General features: G+C 41.2%; 1 pseudogene; it reads left to right on the top strand.

Annotated features, from left to right (window-relative positions):
- Positions 1-1615: 1615 nt before the first annotated feature.
- On the top strand, positions 1616-23244 carry LOC121800974 (annotated as a pseudogene).
- Positions 23245-24314: the final 1070 nt, after the last annotated feature.

Consider the following 24314-nt stretch of genomic DNA (forward strand, 5'->3'; position numbering starts at 1 on the left):
AGAGGACGACGTTGTTGGGTTGCACAGCGGAAATTTGCAAAAAACAAACAAATCCTTAAGGATCTGTTTAGGTTTGTGACCATCCGAAGGATCGATGTGGCTTGTACCTTCTCCAGGTGTAGAATGATGTCTCGAGCACAAATCTTCTAAAATATTCCCTTGCTCTTGGTTATCCATTTGCGTTCACAAATCATGGATAATCACAATAGATTTATATGAATTCCGTGAAGACAAGAGCCAAACGAGATGAAGAACTTGAAAATTAGGTCAAGATTAACTCGTATGAATTAGGAGAAACCAAGAAAAAAAATCACCTTTTCCTACTCTAGAGGGAGCGCCGATATTGAGGCATAAGGAGGCTATGGTTAGGTTTTGTCTTCACGTTCATCTCTATTTATAAAGCCAATTAGTTATGGGCTAGGTTAGAGGTTCATGGATGAATTGACCTAGAACCAACACATTGGTAATCACTTACTGTATTAAATTAATCAACTCATAATTTAATATTTATCCAATAGAATATTATTTTGTACCACTATAAAAAATAATATTGTCTTTCCATCCAATCCCAAAATTACGAGAAAATTAGGTTCCATTTTCATTTATAATATTTCCCGTGTCTAAGATGCCAATATCCGTAAAATTAATTTTTTGTCTGCTATGGACTTGAATTGATTTCAATATCTTTCCTAAGAGTTTCTAGTTCAAAACTTTATTTATTATTCATGAAATCGAATTCCAACTGACAGGTTTCACTAAACAATACCCCCCGTCCCACTAGAATATGCACTATTTCCTTTTTAGTCCGACCCACAAGAATATGCACTTTCCACTTTTGGAAACTTTTTTCACTCTAATAAGGTGGGACTCATTCTCCACTAACAATACTTTAAGTACTCTTTCTCTCTACCTCTCTCTTACTTTTCCAATTTTGCATTAAAATCCGTGTCGAACCCAAAGTGCATATTCTTTGGGGACGGAGGGAGTTCTCCATAAATTCTTTTTCCAAACATCTCTTGGCGATATTATAATACCACGCCAGGTACACAAATCAATGTATTAATATTCTTGATACATGCTAGCAATTTAATTAGATTACCCAAGATATTATGTCTCCGGATTACCAAAAATCCACATATATTGATAAATCAAAGTAGCGTACCATTAAATAACATATATACAATATTATAAACAATGATTAAGAAATACTCCTACTAAACTTTTGAGATTATATATTTCAGTAAATATATGTTTTCACTTTGATCCATTCAGTGCTATACCATACCACTGTCGTTAGTTTTCTTTAAGTAAGAAAATATTATTGGACTGACATTGCAATCTTTCACGATAAGTAGTCAAAGTCTATCTAGGCTGTGAAAAATATTCATTTCTTATGCGAGGAACTAGTCAAATCACCTAATAGGTAGTCAAAGTCTATCTAGCCTTTGACTTGTTTATTTAATGCATGAAATATCATTAAATAAACCATTATATTAATGGTTTAATCTCAAATTAGGGTTAGAAGTGGATCTATGGTTTATTGAATACACGCGTTTGAGTGATTATACAAGTACATGTACGCTCTTAACTACTTTTAGTACGCAAACCCTAGTAGATGTACCCTAGTTCTGACTATCATGTCCCTCAGACTCAAAATCCAGAAGGTCAAGATGGTTTAGAGAGGAGGACGAATTCCAAATTCGACTATCCAGTTCCTCCAACTCAAAATCCAGAAGGGTCAGCATGGTTTTGAGAGGAGGACGAAGTCCATACTCGACCAACCAGTTCCTTCGACTCAAAATTGAGAAAGTCATGTAGATTTTGAGATGAGAATGAAGTCCAAACTCAACCAACCAGTTCCTCCAACTCAAAAAACAAAAGGGTCTACTTGCTTGTGAGGGGAGGATGAAATTTCGACACTATCATCTAGTTCCCCCGGCTGAAAATCGATAAGGTCAGCTTCCTTGTGTCGTTTTCTTTTCTATTTGAAAGTGGTCCTCAAGTTAAATCTTCCACTCCTTTTTTTCTATGGAAAGTTGTCCCATTTTTGTCGTTTTTGTTGTTACACTTTTCTTGCCCAACTTCGAATTGATGAATGTACCGAATTCTCGCCCCTTCGATGTTACGAAAAATATTTTGTCGGCCGCGTGTGGAATGCTGTTGTGCCAATTTGTGGACGTGATGATGAGTGATAGGGTCAAAGACATAGGTGAGCTGAAGAAAAGTGCGGAGTTTATAAGACGTATGATCTATCGCCTAGAAGAAATGCTTGAATGGTAGGATGCGAATGTGAACGTAAGCCAGAGTGCTACGAGTCATTTTCATCAGCGACCGATCTAGGTGGGGCTAGATGATCCCACCGCCGAGCGCCGGGCACCGGTAATGCCTGCCATCGGCCCCCATTCTTAACTCAGGCTCCTACGGCGTCATATTTTCTCTGTAGAGATATCAGATATGATTTCTTCTCACCAGGCTTTAGTTTTGGGCTTGGCTTGTAAGCTTCTTTTCATATTAATTCCAACTTTATTTTGGACATGGTTTGTAAGCAAGTTCACGATTTAAAATCACTTTTTTCCCGTTATAACTCCATGGTTGTTTCGTATTAGGACAGATAATTCATAAAAGAAAAGCCGCAAAATTTTGTTACACACAAACACATAGTGATCATAATCAATTCAGCATGACTCCTACAACTCGAGAGAAAAAAAAGAAGAAGTTTCACCGGCATGAGACACCAGGCGGCGCCGATGCAAGTGGCTGAAGTATCTCATCGAAAGTGACTGCTTTTCTTATGTAACTCAAGCTAAATCTTCCCGTCCTTTATTTCTATGGAAAGTTGTCCCATTTTTGTCGTTTTTGTTGTTACACTTTTCTTGCCCAACTTCGCATTGATGAATGAACCGAATTCTCACCCCTTCGAAGGTACGAAAAATATTTTGTCAGTCGCGTGTAGATTGCTGTTGTGCCAATTGTGGACGTGATGATGAGTGATAGGGTCAAAGATATAGGTGAGCTGGAGAAAAGTGCGGAGTTTATAAAATGCATGATCTATCACCTAGAAGAAACGCTTGAACGGTAGGATGCGAATGTGAATGTAAGACAGAGTGCTATGGGTCGTCTTCATCAGCGGCCGATCTAGGTAGGGCTAGATGATCCCACCGCCGAGCGTCGGGACCGGTAATGCCTGCCATCGGCCTCCATTCTTAACTCAGGTTCCTAAGGCGTCGCATTTTCTATGTAGAGATATCGCCTATGATTTCTTCTCACTGGCTTTACTTTTGGGCTTGGCTTGTTAGCTTCTCTTCATATTAATTCCAACTTTATTTTGGACATGGCTTGTAAGTTAGTTCACGATTTAAAATCACTTTTTCCCACTAGAGCCCCATGGTTGTTTCGTATTAGGACAAATAATTCATAAATGAAAGCCAAATATTTTGTTACACATAAACACATAGTGATCATAATCAATTCGGCATGATTCCTATAACTCAAGAGGAAAAAGAGAAAATAAAAGAATAGGAAGAAGAAGAAGAAGAAGAAGTGTCACCGGCATGAGATACCAGGCGACGCCGGTGCAAGTGGCTGAAGTATCGCATGTGTTGTTGCATCTGCTGGAGTTTGTATTCTAAAAATCCTTTCAAGTGTACATGTATTTGTGTAGTTACTCAAATATATATATATATATATATATATATATATATATATATATATATATATATATATATATATAGGGGAGTGTTATTCTCCTATTCATCCCTTAGATCCTTTATTCTTCTTAATATGGGCCGTTAGATCTCATTCATTAACGGTCCAGATGATCTGCATTATTACACTATAATGATGCATTATTAGTCGTTGTGCATTATTCAACTGAAAATCTGCATTATTACGCTATAATGGTGCATTATTAGTCGGTGTGCATTATTCAACTGAAAATCTGCATTATTAAATGACACGTGACATCAATCTAACCGTCGGATGACAAAATCGTGGGGCTGAGATCAAGAAGGAAAAAGGAGGAAATATGCAAAAAGGAAATGAATACATCCCTATATATATATATATAAGAGAAATCATTGATCCACTTCTAACCCTAATGACCCTAATGAGATTAAATTACATTAATAGATGGTTTATTTTATGTGTAAAAACATTATAAAATAAATAAGTCTAAGACTTCTGCATTATAGGCCGAGTAGTGGAACATGTTATCATAGTAGGTGACCCAGTCAATTCCTTGTAGAAGAAAAATATTGTCACGACCTAGAAATATTTTGGCTACCTATATAAAAGGTTGCATTGTTAGTCCAAAAAGTTTTTCCTACATAAGAAAAGCAGTCAGTGGTGTTGTATTTAAATCATATTGTTCAACCCAAAACAATATTGTAAACAATTAATTGTTATTCAAATAGTAATATTAATATGAAAAAAAGGAGGAGAAAGGAAGAGGGAAAAAAGAAAAGTTGTGAAAGAAAGAAAATAGAGGAGAAATAAAAGAAAACGAAAGAAAACCCTTTATGCCAATTTTAAGATTCAATGGTAAAAATAGAAATTAAAAATGTTAGATGATAAGAGTATATTTTTTCTAATTCAAGGACCTTTCATAAACTAAATTTGACGTTCACTCTAAACATAATAATAATATGCACATAGTTCAGTCTTAATTAAGAGCATCCGCAATAGCGGACGTCCGCTATTGCGTCAAAAACGGCGGACGCAGACGTCAGCTACGGATAAGAGGTCGTCCGTCGGTTTCAGCGGACGTCCCAATTTTTTATTAAAAAAATCTATATATACGGCTCGTCTCCGTTTGGCTAGCGGCAAGCTATACAGATTCAAGGCATAACATGTACTTTGTTTGAATCGTTTTTTGGTTTGGGATGATTTATTTTGGTGAACTATGTATTTATTTTAATTTAAAACAAGCAAATAGCTCAGCAATAGCCCAGCCATAACCCAGCCACATACTATCCACATCATTATTAACAAATATATACAAAATGAAATAATTAAAAATCACACAATATACGGAATTAAATTTACGACACAAAAACGAGAAAATTCACTAATATTAATAAAATATAAAAAGTACATTATTTAAAAAAAATTACATAATTAAAAAAAACTAATGGCGGTCAATCCTCCGTGCCCATAACTCTTCAATTAAATCCTTTTGGAGTCGAATATGAGCCGCCGTTTGGCGCATGTCGGCGTGTGCTTGTAAGAGGCCGGCTTCATCGTGAGGTACCCCACTCCGTACGTTGGGGGCGGCCACGCCGTGGCTTGGACCGGCTTCATTATCGTCGATGACCCAATTGGTCAGTTCGCCACCTTCATCTTCGACAATCATGTTGTGCATGATAATACATGCGTACATGATATCAGCAATGCATTGGACATCCCACAAACGCGTTGGACCCTTAATTGCCGCCCATCGAGACTGGAGCACACCAAATGCGCGCTCCACGTCCTTGCGCGACGACTCCTGCCGTGCCGCAAAGTAGGCCTTATTCGCATCTCCTGGGCATCAGATCGTCTTCACAAAGACGGGCCACCTAGGGTATATCCCATCCGCCAAGTAGTAGCCCATATCATGTTGGTTGCCGTTTGCGACAAAACTGATGGCCGGACCGACGCCCTGACACTGCTCGTTGAAAAGTGGCGACGAGTTGAGGACGTTGAGGTCGTTGTTCGAAACAGCTATCCCAAAATACGCGTGCCAAATCCAAAGCCGGTAATCAGCTACGGCCTCCAGGATCATCGTGGGATTCTTTCCCTTGTAGCCGGACGTGTAGAACCCCTTCCAGGCTGCGGGACAGTTTTTCCAGTCCCAATGCATACAATCTATGCTGCCTAACATACCCGGGAACCCATGCTGACTCCCGTGCATCCACAACAGATCTTGGCAGTCTTCGGGGGTAGGCTTTCGCAGATACTGATCACCGAATACTTCTATCACTCCCAGACAGAAATTCTTCAGACATTGCAAGGCAGTCGTCTCACCGATGTGGAGATACTCGTCCCACATGTCTGTCGCGCCTCCGTAGGCCAACTGCCGGATTGCCGCAGTGCACTTTTGAATAGGTGTGTGGCCGGGTCTGCCAGACGCATCGTGTCTGAAGCGGAAATACAAATATCGAGACTCCAAAGCGTTGACAATACGCATAAACAGGTTCCTGGTCATCCTAAAACGACGCCTGAAAAGGTTGGCGTTGAACCGAGGCTCCTGTGCGAAGTAGTCTTCGTATAGGCGCTGATGTGCAGCTACGTGATCCCGATCAATCACACTGCGGCGGTGGACCACTGGGGGAGGTCGAAGTATCGCCGGCTGCAAGGCCCTTTCCATCCATTGGTTTATCGCCTTGGTCGTATAGGCGTCCAACGCCTCGGCCATTCGACGTTCGTACTCCTCAGCATCCCCTCCGCTACCACCACTACTACCACCAGCATTACTCATTTTGCGTTGTTGATCTTGAACAGAAATTAAGATAGAGAGAGTACTCGTTAAAACAAGTCGTGCGAATGAAAATGACGAACAAAACGCGTATATATAGTGTTTCGAATAAAAAAAATTATTTTTTCGCGCTAGGCGGTGCGCTGGGCGATCCGGGCGCTGCAATAGCGCCGAACGGACCGCCCAGCCGACCGCCCAGCGCTGCGCGGTTTCTCTCTCCACTCAGCCGCTGGGCGGCTGCAATAGACCGCCCAGCGAACCGCCCAGCGCCGGCGCTCGGCTGGGCGGTCGCTGGGCGCCTATTGTGGATGGTCTTAAAAAAAACTAGGAATACCACATATAACTGTGACCCCAAGCATTACTATTTTTCCGACACATTTCTTCAATTGAAATTTACGTTTCAGAGTAAATTTGCGTGAAATTAAATCGTGAAGATTAGAAATACCGTCGATGAAGCCAAAACCAATTTATTTCCCACTAATTCTGAGTGTCACGTGTGTCTAATAACTAGAAAGAAGACATACACGCCGCTCAATTATTTGCCCTGCTACAATACAAAAATTTTAAAAGGAGGAAACATCATTTTTGATCCACGAACTTTGGCAAAGTATCATTTTAGATCTGTGAACTTTAAAAATATCGTTTTAGGTCCGTGAACTTTGAGTTAGTATCAATTAAGGTACTTTTTACTATTTCCAAGTTTTTTTGGACAAAAATACCATCAATATCTTAAAGTGTATATATTTTTAATAAATTTATCATATACTCATAATTTTTTATAAATATCTTTACAATATATTTTTGACAATTTTTCTAAATATAATTTGACCTTAAATATTATCACTTAATTTTGTGACATGCAAGTAAAATTGCTTCTTCAATTTTTTATATTAATTTTTTTAAAAAATTGAATAAAGAACTTTCTTTAATAATAAAAAATTAAATAAAGATCTTTTTATAAATATCTTTACAATATATTTTTGAAAAATTTTCTAAATATAATTTGATCTTCAATATTATCATTTAATTTTGTGACATGCAAGAAAAAATCTTTATTCAATTTTTTATTATTAAAGAAAAGTTCTTTATTCAATTTTAAAAAAATTAATATAAAAAATTGAAGAAGCAATTTTACTTGCATGTCACAAAATTAAGTGATAATATTTAAGGTCAAATTATATTTAGAAAATTTGTCAAAAATATATTGTAAAGATATTTATAAAAAATTATGAGTATATGATAAATTTATTAAAAATAAATACACTTTAAGGTATTGAGGGTATTTTCGTCTAAAAAACTTAAAAATAGTAAAAAGTACCTCAAATAATATTAACTCAAAGTTCATGAACCTAAAATGATATTTTCAAAGTTCACGGACCTAAAATGATAATTTGAAAAAGTTCATGGACAAAAAATGATGTTCCCTTTTTTTAAAATTAAAGAAAAAGGGCTGCCTTGCATACAAAACTCCGAAGCAGATTCACAACTTGTGGGCCAACCTATGTCTGTCTTAACTTTTAATCAAATCAAATCCCCAATTCAAAAACCCCCTGCAACACGCCAAAAAGTACTACTCCACTTTACTACTATGATAATCTTTAATTGGTAGTTTTAATTAAAAATGGTCCTTGATTAGAGAAGACCTAGATATCTACGCTAAAGCACACACTTTGAAAATGCTTAATTAAATTACTCCCTCAAAAGACTTTTCTAACGACTATTTAGTTTGCAAGATTAAATGTATTAAGTTTGAGACTTTTCTAATGAGCATTCAGTTTGCAAGATTATATGTATTATGTTTGATTTATAAGATTGATTTAATTCTAAATGAATGGTCATGTGATAATTAGTCATAGTCAATTCCTTCTTCTTCCTAAATAAATTCACAATTTAATCCTAGATTATATTTTGCTACTATTTTATTTAGGATATTAAAAACTACCTAAAATAAAAAACTTTTAAAACTAAACGAGTTTTAATATAAAATTGATAAAATAAGAGAGTTAGAAAAAAAAAGTGTATTAGTTGAAAATGTATTTTCATCTTTAGAGAGAAATTTTTTCCCTTAAAATAGAAACTTTTTATTTATAAGAGACGAATAAAAAAGAAAAGAGTTTCTACTTTTAAAAAACGAAGAAACTAAGAGCATCCACTATAGGGGCGGCGCGCCGGCCGCCCCGGAACCACCGCCGCCGCGGCTAACTATAGCGGGAGAAGTGTCCGCCCCGGTGCGGACGCTTTTTTTGGGGCGGAAGGAGATCGGCGACTAGGCGCCGAGGACGCGCCGACAGGCGCGCGGCCTATAGCGCGGCGGTGAGCGGCGCGCCGGTAGGGGGCGGACAATTTTTTTTTTGCTTTTTTAAAAATTTATTTAATTTACCTATAAATACACCCCATTTCCCTCAATATTTTCACACAATTCCAACTCTTTATTCATACTTTCTCTCACTAAAATTTGTGGATTCCATTGGTATTAAAAATGGACGATTTGTGGAATGACGCGTGGAATTCTCTGATTCAAGAGGTGCAGAGGGAAGCCGACGAGGAGGATGCGGCGCGGGCGACAGAATTGGAGAAGGCAGCACTACCTCGTGCGATTACTCATCGTCGGACCATCCAACGAGACCATAGCGGAGCGCACCAGCGTTTAATGGCAGACTATTTTGTGGATAACCCCCGTTACCCACCCGAGATTTTCCGTCGGCGTTTCAGAATGTCGCAACGGCTCTTCACCCATATAGCGACGAATTTGGCGAGCGGTAAAGGTGCTTCACCCTCCGGAGTGATTGCACTGGCCGGATCGGGCTGTCTACTTTTCATAAATGCACCGCTGCAATTTGGCAGCTTGCATATGCCGGACCGACTGATATGTTCGACGAATACCTATAGATGGGTGAGACGACTAGCCTAACGGTCCTCAGGCAGTTTTGTAAGGGGATCCAGGAAATATTTGGTCCGGAATTCCTATGAAAGCCAACCTCTGATGAGTGCCAGAGACTGCTAGATATGCACGGTTCGGTGCACGGTTTCCCAGGGATGTTAGGAAGTATCGATTGCATGCATTGGGAGTGGAAAAACTGCTCGGTGGCGTGGAAAGGCCAGTTCACTACTGGTTTCAAAAGCAAAGGTCCATCGATGATTCTGGAAGCCGTTGCTGACTACCGTTTGCGGATATGTCATGCGTATTTCGGTGTTGCAGGTTCGAACAACGACATCAACATTCTGCAGTCATCGCCTCTCTTCAATGATGAGTGCCAGGGGGAGGGTCCAGAAATCAACTTCGTAGCCAACAGAACGCAGTACCACAGGGGATACTATTTGGCAGATGGGATATACCCTCGTTGTCCCGTATTCATCAAGACAGTTCGCCAACCGGTTGGACCGAAGAAACAATATTTTGCGCGAAAACAAGAGGCTGCTAGGAAGGATGTTGAGCGAGCTTTTGTGTGCTCCAAGCGCGATGGGCCATTATACGGTGCCCGACACGAGTTTGGCACGAAGATGATGTCGCGAATATTATGTTAACATGTATCATATTGCACAATATTATAATAAAAGATGAAGGATTTGCTGCATAGCGCTGGGCACCGGAAGATGGTGCAAGTTCAAGTCACGGTGTTGCCTCCGTGCCGATACAGATGGGTGTACCACGTAGTAATGAATATTTGCTTCAACGTTTCACTGATATGCGCAGGAGCACAGCACATGCCACACTCCAGGCCGATTTGATTGAAGAGGTATGGGCATGTAGGGGAGGGGGCGCAGTGTGAAGAACATGTGTGATTTTCTATAGATTAAATTTTCGTTGTATAATTTTTCCATTACTTTAATACGACGAAAAATTTAGTGTTCAATTTTAATTTATTTAATTATAGCCTTTTTCTAATTATGTGTAGTCCGATAGTTTTAATTATAATTGAATTAAAATATAAAAATAAAAAATTGAAGTGAAAAGTGGCTAAAAAAAGTGTCTATTATTGCTGCGGACACTTTTTTTTGTGGACGCGGATAAATACGAAGTGGCCGTGAACAAAAAAAATGGCGGGGTTATTAGAAGTGTCCACCTTATGGTGGATGCTCTAAGGGTATGGTCAAGAAGTAGCTTGAAATTAAACCAACATATCTATAACTAGCTAGATCCCACTCTCTTTCAAAACACCAAACACATATGAGAAAATCATATCTATGGGGAAGTATACCACTATAATAACAAAAATGTACTCACTTTGTTGATTGTTCCATATATGTACCGTATAAATAAGTACCGTATTTTTTAAAATTCACAAACTAACTGTAAAATGCTGTCACGGTTGGTGTTTTCACTTAATAAAACACCAACTCGGTTAGCGTTTTTCTCATATATGGAACAATTATGAGTGTGGGCATATTTTTATTATTGATGTGATAGAGTGCCCCAAATCCGATTTTCTCAACACATACAGTGAAAGAGAAAGAGGGGGTGACGGTGGCAGCATCTCACCACTACTCAATCTTGGTAATAACAATAGTATGCGCGTTAGTAGTGATAGCTGCTGCATCTGCATCCCAGAAAGAAGCCGATAAAATAGCAAGTTTTCCCGGCCAACCGGCGGTCAATTTCCGCCAATATTCCGGCTACATTAGCGTCGACGAACAGCAACAAAGACTCTATTTTTACTACTTTGTGGAAGCAGAAAGCGAGGCCGCTTCAAAGCCTCTAGTCCTGTGGTTGAATGGAGGTATGCGAATCATATAAAGATGAATTTTTGAATGAGAAGAAATTAATCGGAAATGAAACGGTGCGGGGCCGGGCTGCTCTTCCATCGGAGCCGGCGCTTTTAGGGGAAAATCGGGTTTATGGGGCACTTTACACTAAAGATTACGTAAATGTACCCATTTTGTTATCTATTCCAAAAATGGGAAAAACTAACCACATTGGCGTTTCTATTAGTAAAAACGCCAACCTCATTGGCGTTTATCTTCGCGTCGTATTGGAGGTGTATTTTCGCCAAATACAGCGACGGGAAAAAACGCCAATGAAGTTGGCGTGTATACCAGGTAAAACGCCAATGTAGTTGGCGTGTTTAATTAATAAAAACGCCACTGAGGTTGGCGTGTTATGCTTAAAAACGCCAATTTGAGCGGCGTGTTTCTGTTGAACCATATCCTTATCAGATCTCCCCCAACATCGCGACCATAAACACTTTCCCTCCCCAAAACGCGAAAACCCTTCCCAAACACATAAAAACCTTTCGCTCGGGTCGACCCGGTGGTGGATTTAAGCGTGGATATTTTGAATTTGGCTAATTCTTTCAACCATTAGTCCTTCTAATCGGTTAGTATATCAAATTTTAGACCCATTCTTCTAAACATTAGTCTTCCAATATTTGATTGATTGTTGTGATAATATATATTGTAGTGTAATTAATATAATAGTTTGACCAATTATTATGGGTACACTAATATTTTGATGGATTATTATGATAGTATATATTTTAATGGAAATATTTTGACCAATTGTTATGCTATTATATGTTATAGTATATTTTATGGATTGTTATGATAATACATATTGTAGTGTATTTAATAGAATTATTTTGTCAATTTTTTGGCTGACTCTACATAATGATGAATGTAAAAATAATACATATTTATTTGTGTTTTACATTATTGCAGATAGTATGACGTGGTGTGTCAATTTATATTGGGGTGGAAAGATAATTCCCGGAGCAGTTATTTCGTATGATCCTCCTTTTGCTAAAGGATTCATTATGTTGGATGAAACAATTTCGTACGATGACCTTGTGGAAAAAATTTGTGAAAGGATGGGGATAAGCATATATGAAAACAATATTCAAATAATATGGAAACGTACTATATGCTTTGGATCCGGAGTCACGTTTATAGGTGTTCAACTAGAAGAAGTATGCATGCAACTAATGTTTAGTGAGAGTATGGTTATTGGAGGTGTAATTGAATTATATGTTGAGTATTCGGCAATTACTCAACATCATAGTCATCATGTCATAAGTTATGATGCTGGTACGTCAACGAGAGCCCAAGAACCATATTTTGCTGCAACACAAGATTTTGATGTTGGTACGTCTACGAGAGCCGAAGAACCATATTTAGCTGCAACACAAGATTTTGAAGCTGGAGGCGTGCATTTAGGGGATCGTGACAATTGTGATGTGGTGGAGGACATAATAGGTCCTGATAAAGCCGACTTTCTTGATCCACAATCACCTTATAATTCTGAAGATTCCGACACGGTTAGTACAGACTCAGATGGTGATCCGTCGGATGATGAACAATTTGTTGCTTCAAGACCATCCATTCCACTTGGAGAAACAGCAGTTGGAGAAACATCAGTTGGTGGAAGGGCAGTTGGAGGAAGAGTAGTTCCACAGTTCCCACAGCCTGGAATCAACTACTTTCGCACCTTACCAGGTCCATATGATAGTTTTGATCCCAAAAACTTTGAGCGTGATGATCCCAGTGTGCATTATTGGAGTGAAAAGGATCCTACCAATGTCGGTTTGCATACTAAATTTAGAACGAAGTTGGAATTGAAGGCAGCTGTGACTCATTGGCATTTGGAAAAAATCCGACAATATACAGTTGTTGAAAGTAAAGGAAAGAGATGGCATGCAGTTTGTAAGTGGCCACAGGGAAATCCGAAAGATAAGTCCTTACCGCCATGTTTGTGGGAGTGCCGAGCAACACTGAGGAAGCATGATGAACACTGGCAAATTAGAGTGTTCAGCACTGCTCATACTTGCATGGGGGATCGTAACTATAATGGTCACGCTAATCTTTCGTCGGGTATGATAGCGTTGAGTGTTCGCCATCAGATAGAAAACGATCCTTGCTACAAGGTAAAAGCAATTGTGGCGGATATTGAAAATAGATTTCATGTCAAAGTTAGTTACAAGAAAGCATGGTATGCTCGGAGGACAGCGATTGAGCTTGTATACGGTGGATGGGAGTGGTCGTTCAAAGTTTTACCAGCTTATTTGAATGAAGTGCAAAGACAAAATCCTGGCACAATTGTGGAATGGATGCACGATGACATATTAAGCAATGGTATGAACAAGGTATTCAAGTACGTATTCTGGGCTTTTGGACCAGCTGTGGAGGCTTTTCAACTATGCAAACCAGTTTTAACGGTTGATGGAACTCATCTACGTGGACGATGTCGAGGTAAAATTCTTATTGCCGTTGGATTTGATGCTAATAAGAAATGTTTGCCTGTTGCATATGCCATTGTTGATGAGGAAACCAAAGAAAGTTGGAATTGGTTTATGGAACGCATTAGACTTCATGTAGCAAAGCATGAAATATGTGTCATATCTGATAGGCATGTGGGAATCATAGATGCAATGAATTCTCCCATATGGAAAGAAGAACCCAATGTGGGTCATCACAGATTTTGCTTGGTACATGTTAGAAAGAATGTTTTGCAGAATCACAAAGGTATCATGGTCAAAAGACTTGTTTGGAAAATTGGTATTGCTACCAAGAAGCGCAAGTTTAAGATCAGACGTCGTTTACTTCGAAACGTCAACAACGAGGCTTTGCAGTACCTTGATGCCGTGGAGTTAGAAAAATGGAATCTGGCGTATGACAAACACAAAAGATGGGGTGAGGTTTCCACTAATATGGTGGAATCTTACAACAATGTGTTGAGAGGCGCAAGACAACTCCCAATTAAAGCTTGCATTGATATGATGTTCTGGAGGACAATAGAATGGTTCAATGACCGGTCAATTGCATCAACACAGTGTGCCACACCACTTACCCCGTGGGCGCATGAAAAGGTGTGCAAAAATGATGCAAAAGGTCAATTGCATAATGTGAGAGCACCCAACACAATTGCAGGGCATTATGTGGTTCGAACAAAGCGTCGAATTGGTGGAAAGTGCGCTAATAAGTGGAAGGTAAAGTACTTGGACTCGCACTGCAAATGTCAAAAGTGGCAGATGTGGAGACTTCCATGTTCACATGCAGCGGCAGTTGCGCGTTTTAGAAACGACAACATGCTGTCGCTTGTTGATCCCGTATACCGCACAAGTGTTTGGGTACACCAATATTCTACGGTGTTCAATCCACCCAGACACCAAGATTATTGGGCCGTGCCTGAATGGACTTTGCAATGTTCACGAGCTCAGTTAATGCCTAAAAGTCGCGGTCGATACCGTACTACTAGGATTCCTAATCAGATGGATGTCCGTGAAGCTGACCAGCCACGAGCCCGACGCCGATGTAAACATTGCCGTCAACCAGGTCACGACAGGCGCAACTGCCCGAATGCTCATTCAAGGATGGATACTCAGTTGGTAGATGATGCCGCTGACGATTTTTTGCATCCACCTCCACCAAGGATGGATAATCAGTTGATAGATGATGCCGCTGACGATTCTTTGCCTCCACCTCCACCAAGATATGCAGTTCGAGGTCGTCATTCTGTCAGTCACACTGATGATGTCGATCACGATTTTATGCCTCCACCTCCACCAAGATCTGCAGTTCGAGGTCGTCACTCTGTCAGCCACACTGGTGGTACAGGCGAACACATCGGTCTCAGTGATGTCCCACATTCTCCACCTCGGTCTTCTGTGCGAGACGAATATTTTGGGGTTGATTTAGAGAATGTCGTTGTGCGAGAGACTCCTCCGTCTAGACTCTCAACCGCCAGAATCGGGAAGGGGATCCGTAGCTTTTTTACGCGGAAAAGGCGAGACAATTGAACGTATGCATTGTGTAATATTGGATTTCTGTATTTAGCAAGATTTGGACTAATGTATAGGGTAATATTTGTATGTACTTATATATTGAATAATGATGAAATGATTAAAAACTCTTAGCTGTGGGAGCGTTTTTTTATAGGACACGCCGATGTGAGTGGCGTGTTTGAAGAGACGCCTACTTAATTGGCGTCTTTTCACTTTAAAACGCCAACGTGAATGGCGTGTTATTACTGAAACACGCCAACGCGACTGGCGTGTTTGTTCAGAATGTCCGCTTTCGGCGTAGAAAAAACGAGCAACGAAAAAACTAACTTAAAAACGCCAATGCCGTTGGCGTTTTTAAATAACACGCCAACGGCAATGGCGTCTTATTAAAAACGCCTCAGCCGCCTGCTCGGCACCTCGGCCGCCTGCTCGGCACCTCGGCCGCTGGCTCGGCATCTCGGCACCCTGCTCGGCACCTCGGCCCCCTGCTCGGCACCTCGGCCGCCTGGCTCGTTCCGTGCACACTCACTTAAAAACGCCAACGGGAATGGCGTTTTTAAATAACACGCCAACGGGAATGGCGTCTTAATAAAAACGCCAACGGGAATGGCGTGTTTGTTCAGAATGTCCGCATTCGTCGTAGACAAAACGGGCAAAAATATAAACTAACTTAAAAACGCCAATAGCATTGGCGTTTTTCACAAAGACTTACATTCACAAAAACGCCAATATCTCTTTATTTGCCTGTTTTCATTTTCATTTCTACTAGGAAATAATAATTCAGACATCCAAATACTTAATCATAAAGACTTAAAATCAATGAGTTCAAATCAAATGAAAAAACATCAATATCAAATTACAGTAATATCAAGAGTTCAAATTAGTTCAATCGTCACGACGTTTCCGCATAAACAGACGCCGTATCCCCTTCCCAATAGTAGATGTAGATCTAGGGATCCTTGAGGGAGGAGTATCTTGAACAACAGCGTTCTCAAGATCCTCCTGCACAGACGACCGCGGTGGAGAAGCGGGGACATCACTGAGGCCAATATCTTCTCCGGTACCACCGGTATGGCTAATAGAATGACGGCCTCGAAGTGCAGAGCTCGGTGGAGGTGGGTCCTCAAAATCATCATCGGAGTCGTGTACGAACTGAGATGACGACTCTCCGCGGACGGTTTTCTGCTTGGTTCGTCGTTTTGCCTTTTGCCTTATGGGTACGTCCACGTCCATTGCAGAGCGCTGCGAAGGAGGGTAGTCCATCAGCTGAGGCTCCCCGGATATCTGCAGTCCTTCTTCAACCATCCTCGAAATGGTTTCCATATCCGGACAGAAATGTCCTGTCGCAGCTCGACCACTTAGATAGTGACGTATTTTGTGAAGCGTCTCCACCTACAATTTTTCAAAGTTAAGTACATATCATAATATGAATTTGAATAAGTAATCAGGGTTTAGTTAAGTATGAATAATGTACCGTAAAGTTATGAGAAGATGCGGTTTCGTGGAATCCCTCTTCAGCATGCACGCCGGGTTTGGTTAAATACACCACAGTGATCTGGCGAAACCAATTCATATATTCTTCCGTTGCAACAGGCTCAGTACTGTCCTCCAGATCAGTCCATATCGTAAAGTGTCTGTTGTCCCACTCCTGTATATAATTGGCGTGCCATTGAACCCAATTCCGACCAGCTTTTCCACGGCGATCCTGTTTCAAAAAATCAGAACCGTGGAACCGGGGGAGATCCGGGATATACGGTTGGACAATCCCGAATTGGCGCAACACTCGGTGTGGCAGGTGTGGCTCAGCCAGATTCCAACAAATAAGCGTTGTGATCGACATCCATATAGGACGACCGGCATCACAACTTTCCGGCAACTCCCGGTGGAGATAAGGCCTCCAAATAAACTACATGTGATACAAATTTTTCAAAATAATTTCCATAAAAACAAAAAACAAAAAACCAAAAACATTTTATAAATATATGAAGTACCTGATTAGGATGCATCATGGAGAACTGATCTCGGAAATTTTCAACACAATGTCCGGGTGCTTTTACATATGACGCCGGGCCATTCCATCTAAAAAATTTAAATTATGAGCGAAGAACACGAAAATTGATGAACATTAAGTTTAAAAACGCAATTAATGAACAACTTACGCGCTTGCACATGGTAGATAGTCTGTATGCACGGGATCTAGCATCCTCGGTCTAATATTTGGGATTCTCTCCCAAGCCCAAAGTTGTAATAGAGTTAAGGCTCCCCCTACATCCGTCCTCTGACCAACGGCCGCTTCACACAAATTGTGGTACAAGCAAGCAAGCGTCGCCCCACCCCAGCTATATGTAGAACACCGTTCTATATCCATGAAAAAGTGTAGGTAGAAGAACGGAATTTTATTTCCGGTGGCGTTGGGGATCATCAGACCACCAAGTAATAGCAGACAATAGATACGAGCCCGCTGAGCATATATGTAGTGTTCGTGGTCATTAGACAGCTCAATCCTCAATTGGCGCGATAAGCTCGTCTGCTTAAAAGCCATTTCCTTCAACTCGGATGCTTCCGGTATGAATCCTAGAAAATCCATACACCTGTCCGTCCAATATCCCGCGTCCGTCGGGGGGATGTAAGTTGTCAGAGCCTCTCCATCAACTTTCAGGCCCCATAAGACCTCCACGTCTTCCAGTGTCACAGTCGCTTCACCGACTGGAAAGTGAAACGTGTGAGTCTCTGGCCTCCAACGTTCAATCAGAGCTGTGATAAGATGGTGGTCAATTTCTTTTGGTTTACCACACCTTAACATACCCCCAAACCCCATCTGGTCCACTATTGTCAAGACATGTTGCTGGATGGGAACATCCCAAATTTTTCCTTCAAATCGTCGGCAGCGTACATCTTCGGATGGAACTCCTGCCCATATGTTGTTAGAGACGTGTTGTCTCTGAAAATATAATACAGATGGATCCGCAGGACCACATGCAAGCCGACGACGAGAGGTTGAAGATGATGCCATAATTTACCTACATAATTCAAATTCAACAATAACCAACCATAACATTTAATCCAATTTCATAAACCAAATTCAACAATAACCAACCATAAACCATTTCAATAATTAGATACAATTTAATCCAATATCACAAAATTGAACACCAACATCAAATAAGCAAGTTACACAACATTGCACATTCAAAATCATAAACCAATTCACCTACACAAAATTAACAATTTCAATTAACAATTCGCCCAACCTACCAATTTCAATTTTGCCTAACCTAAACAAATTTAACAATCTAAACTAATCAACCAAAACCCACATAAATCAAAACAATTTGCCCAATTTTTTAGCTATAAAAACCCTAGGGTTTAGGCTTATAATCAAATTTATACACAAATTAACTTAAACCCAACACAATCCAACATAATAATCAACAATAATATCATTCAACCAATCCAAAATGCATAATATTTCTACTCAATTCACAACCCATTACAAACCCTAGCTATCCACCAATTACTATAATTATGTAAAAGGTAAGCATACTAACCGAATAAAATAGATGAATTTGGGGGAGAATAGCACCGATTGATGAATGTAGGCCGAAATCACGGAGAGAAGGCGCGCAGCTGGAGAAATCGCGAAGGCTGTGTGTTGTGAGGTTTTCGCGATTTGGGGGAGGAACGCCTGGTATATCAGTCTGATTAAACACGCCACTCAGAATGGCGTTTTTCATGATTAAGTAAATACGCCACTCCGGTTGGCGTCTTTTACAAAACGTCAATATGTTCGGCGTTTCAACAAAGAAAACACGCCATTTACAAATGCGTTTTTTTATTTATACACGCCAACCAAGTTGGCGTGTTTAATCGTAATTACAATCCGAGAGCATACACCCAAAATACGGCACAAGTATAAAACGCCATCATCGTTGGCGTATTTACCTTAAAACACGCCAATGACGTTGGCGTATTTACTAATAAAAACGCCAATGTGGTTGGCGTTTTTCCCATTTGTGGAATAGATAACAAAATGGGTACATTTACGTAATATTTAGTGTCAACTCCCCCACAAACCCGATTTTCCCCGCTTTTAGCGAGCACGGACCTTTTCAACCCTCTGGCAATTCTTTGCTCAAAAATCTCTACAGCTGGAATAAAGGTTGAATTTTTTTCCCTTTTCTCCTTTTTTTTAAAAAAAAATTCTTAGTTATAAGAGCATCTCCAATGGTCGGCGTCACCACCGGAGCGCCGATTTTTCGCCCACGCCGGTTTGACGCCGAACCATTGGAACCGGCGTGGGCGAAATCGGCGTCAAAATCGGCGTCGCCATGCCGATTCCCGCGCTGACGCCGGTTCCCACGCCGATCCTCACGGGCGCCATTGTGGCTCCCGGATCGGCGCCAAACCGGCGTCGGATTTAAATATTTTTTTTTTTTTTTCGCAAAACACAATATATACGCGCGTTGAACCTCATTTTCATTCGCACCACTTGTTTTAACGAGTACTCTCTCTCTACCTTACTTTCTGTACAAGATCAATAACGAGCAATGGAGAACAACTACGAAGGTACTCCAGTTAATCCCGGGGGATGGTCTCAGACTCCCCCGGCTCCCGGTGTAGGGTCTCAGACGCCCCCGACTCCCGGGGCAGGGTCCCATACTTCCCCGGCTCCTGGGGGAGGTGGTTGGCCTCCAATGAGCGGGTACTACAACGTGTACCCGTGGCAGCAGATGATTCCGGGGTGGGCACCCGGCATGCAGCCCCCTATGCAGATGATGCCGGGGTGGGCACCCGGCATGCAGCCACCGGCGCAGCAGATGATGCCACCGGCGCAACATATGATTCCACAGTCGCAGGCGACGCACGGGGGGGACAACGCCTATCGACCGACTTTTGATTTTTCCACCGGTTCTTCGCACACATCGACCCCAACGGATGCACAGTATTCGGAGACCTTCTCCTTAGCGGACTTGGGTTTTGATATTAACGACGTTTCTGAAACTCTCATTCAAAGCCAGGGAGTAGGGCGGGGTAAGAAGAAGGGCAAGGCGAAGAAGGTCGGCGAGTCGTCGCAGCCCCGCGCCGAAATCCGGGGCCGGAGGAAGTGGGCGGACGCGGAGAACGTTGCGGTTGCCAAGGCGTGGGTGAGTGTTTGCGACGATCCTCTCGTTTCAAACAACCAGAGGATCGTCAACTTGTGGGCGAAGATAGCTGCAGCCTACAGGGCATTTTGCCCTGAAGGGAGACCGTGCACCGGGGAGGAGGTCCGGAAGTGCTGGGACCGAATCAGGGCTGGCGTCTCTCGATTTTCGGGTTTGTACGCCAACGCCCTCCGCATGCAGACCAGTGGCCAAACAGAGGAAGACTGCAGGAGGATTGCGGAAAGAGCCTACCCCGATCCGGATAAGAAGTACTATGAGTTCACCTACTGGAACTGCTACGTTGTGCTCAACGAGTCGGAGAAATTCCGGGCAGGCGTCGACGCTGGCTGGCCGAAGAGGCAGAGACTGAACTATACCGGAGATTATAGCGGCAGCAGCGGTGGTTCGTCAGACCTCCCCGAGACGGCCCAGGAGGTCCCGACTCCTCGGTCGTTCGGTCGCCGACCTCGCCCGGTTGGGCAAAGGCGGGCGCAGCAGGTTGCGAGGGGGGGCACACCGAGTTCCCAGGATGTCCATTCGGCATCCCCCCTCGGCAGGTCTACCGAGGAGCTCAAATTCTTCGCGCGCCAACAAACGCGCGCTCAAATGGTGAAGACCTTAGCCGACTTCCAAGCGGCGGTGGACCCCGAGGTGAAGGATTTTCTTCGCGTATTGCTCCAGAGCCAGCGTGAAGAACTGGAGGCGATGAGGAGGGACACCGGCGGGAATAGCCGCGGCGTAGGTGGCGACGGAGGCGGCGGCGACGGCAGTGAAGAAGCGTTGGGCGACGACGGAGACGAGGACGGCGGCGATGAGTGATTTTGTTTTACTTTTTTAAATTAATGTACTTTTTACTTTTTGTAATTTTTTTAAATTGTTGTACTTTTTTTTAAAAGTAATGTACTTTTTAAATTTTAATATTATTATTCGAATTTTCCGTATTTGTCTCGTAAATTAAATTATGTATGTTGATACAATTGTAAATTAAATTATATAATTGTTATTAGTGATGTGGATAGGTAGTGTGAAGGCTATTTGATGGCTATTTGATGTCCAGTTGATGTGGCAAGCTGATGTGGCAGGAGAATTGTAGTGCTGATGATGTGGCAGTGTGAAGGCTATTTGACGGCTATTTGACGTCCGCCAGCATTGGAGATGCTCTAACTTCTTCTTTTTTGGGACAGTGGCTAATATGTTGTACTTGGAATCACCTGCTGGAGTTGGATTCTCTTACTCTGCAAACCAATCTTTCTACCAATCCGTGAACGATGACATGACAGGTACGACCGTACGAGGTGGTCTTGATTCTTGATAAGATTCCACATTTATTTTGATAGTTAATGAAAGTTATTACAGCAAGAGACAACCTTGTTTTCCTCGAGAATTGGTTCAAGAGATTCCCTGAATTCAACCACAGGGGATTTTACATATCAGGAGAGAGCTATGGTGGTATGATCCATCTTTTAATTAGTAGTACTACTTTCTTCATTAAAGTTTAGCATTTTGGTTGGTGTCAAATGAAGAATCTTGGTTGTTTGCATTTGCATTTGCAGGGCATTATGTCCCACAACTAGCCCATCTCATTCTCCAATCCAAAGCCAAGATCAATCTCAAAGGAATTGCAGTGAGTAGAAAATCACACAAAAGATGAAATAGTACTAAATGATTAGAAATTTAGAATTCATAATCTTGTTTTGCTTTGCAGATAGGAAATCCCCTTCTCGAATTCAAAACGGATTTCAACTAGTATGTATGGTCACACGGCCTAATATCGGATGCCACATTCCAGTACTTCACATTTGCTTGCAACTACTCCGAGATCAGGAGGCAGGCGGCCTCGGGCGCCCTCACCCCAGTCTGCTTCCGTGTCATCACGCTCGTCTCCTCTGAGATGAGCCATTTCATAGACGCCTATGATGTCACCCTCGACGTCTGCCTCTCCTCTCTCCAGCTGCAGTCTCTGCGCCTCAATCAAATGGTGAATTGATTGATCATTCATCCTTGTTTCGATTGCTTGTTAAGATGCTTTTTATCAACTCAATTCATTTTTTCATTCTTGTAGCAAGATGAGCCTAAAGTGAATGTGTGTGTGGAGGATGAGACGATCGTATACTTAAACAGAAAAGACGTGCAGACAGCATTCCATGCCCGTCTCCCCAATGCCACCAGATGGAGCGTCTGCAGCGAGTAATTTTATCATTTTTCATATGCATAGGCTCAAATCCGCCTAGCCATTCTTTCTAACTCACTCTACTCTGTTGCAGAGTGCTGCAGTACCATATGCAGGATCTCTAGATACCGACTATCCAAGTTGTGGGCGCACTTGTCAAGTCGAGCATTCGAGTATTAGTCTACAGGTAAAGCCATTGCTTGCTGTACCTTTTCAGATATATATATATTGATGATGCAAGGTTTCGTTTCGGTTTCCAGTGGTGATCAAGATTCTATTCTCCCTCTCACCGGAACCCGAACACTGGTTAATGGACTTGCCAAAGAATTGGGTTTGAACACAACTGAAGCCTATGGTGTTTGGTTCGAAGGTGGACAGGTTAGGACTCAAACTAATCACCCTTTTTTTCTGTTTTTTGAGGAATGGTCTAAACTTCTATTGATGAATCTTGCAATTTGTTAGGTTGGTGGGTGGACACAAGTCTATGGTGACTTTCTATCATTTGCAACGATACGAGGAGCCTCTCACGAAGCCCCGTTTTCTCAGCCAGAGAGATTGCTCGTTCTTTTCAGGTCGTTTGTCGAGGGAAAGCCGCTACTGCGAGTTAACGGGCTGGCCAAGAGGAAGAACACAGTGAGTTCTATGAACAGACTTGTGTAAACCTTCATGGGAAGAAATAAACATGGTAATGAATTGGCTTTCTTGTGACATTCTTTTCCAATGATGTGTGATTGGGTTTTAGATTCAGTATATCTTTAGTCATTATATAGTTGAGAGAACAAGCAACTAACCATGATTTACACCAATGTTTTAACACAACGCTTATCCAAATTTTATACTTCTCTGCTGTTCTGGTTCCCTTGTAACAAAGAGAAGTTACGAGGAATCAGAACTAGCAGAGACAAGCATTTATTTATATGGTCTACAATTAGCCAGCTTTTCGTACAATAAAACTTTGTTTATGATATCTATTGGGGACAATATCATCTTTGGTGCAGAGATATGATTATATAGAATAACAATATTATCTCTTTTCCTATGCTAGTAATTGCAATCTAAGATATCATAATTATTGGGTTACGAAAACCCGCACAAAATGTCAAATCACATAGCGCATAACCAGCGCCATATATTCAATGTTACTTTTAAAAAATTAGAATTAAACGATCACTAAGTGAATTATACCAGCAACGGGCACTTATGTTTTTGCAATTCTATTTAGTGTTATACCACACTTCAGTTTGATCGTGATTCAAGATATGGGTGATTTTGGATCGAAACTAGCATCCATTCACCATAAGCCATCGTGACACACCTTTTAATTTTATAATTATTAATCCATTAAAAATAATTATTGGGTAGTTCAAATGTAGCTGGACTAGTTAGCGATTTGTGGGTATAAATTACAAGGAAAAAAAAGTCATTTTACACGTAATGGATCAGAAATTGAGATCAAACAGATTACATTCTAAGCTGAAGGCTTTCTATAAAAATAAAATAAATGCTTTCTATAAAAGAAAACGTTCAAATTCAGGCTGATGCAAAAGGCCCAATCCATGCTTCGTGACCAACATTTATATTGCACATACAACAAGCCTCAACTTACAAGTTACTCCCTCCCCTCCGTCCATAATAATTCGTCACCATTTGATCCGGCACGGATTTTAAGAAATGTAATAGAAAGTGGGTTGAAAAAGTTAATGACATATGAGTCCTACTTTTATATATTAATTTTATAATAAAATGTGAGTGTGAATGAGTTAGTGGAATGTATGGTTCACTACAAAAAATAGCAAAAGTAAAAGATGACAAATTTTTAGGGACGAATGAAAATG

The sequence above is a fragment of the Salvia splendens genome, chromosome 4 (genome assembly GCF_004379255.2).
Source record: "Salvia splendens isolate huo1 chromosome 4, SspV2, whole genome shotgun sequence".
Lineage (NCBI taxonomy): Eukaryota > Viridiplantae > Streptophyta > Magnoliopsida > Lamiales > Lamiaceae > Salvia > Salvia splendens.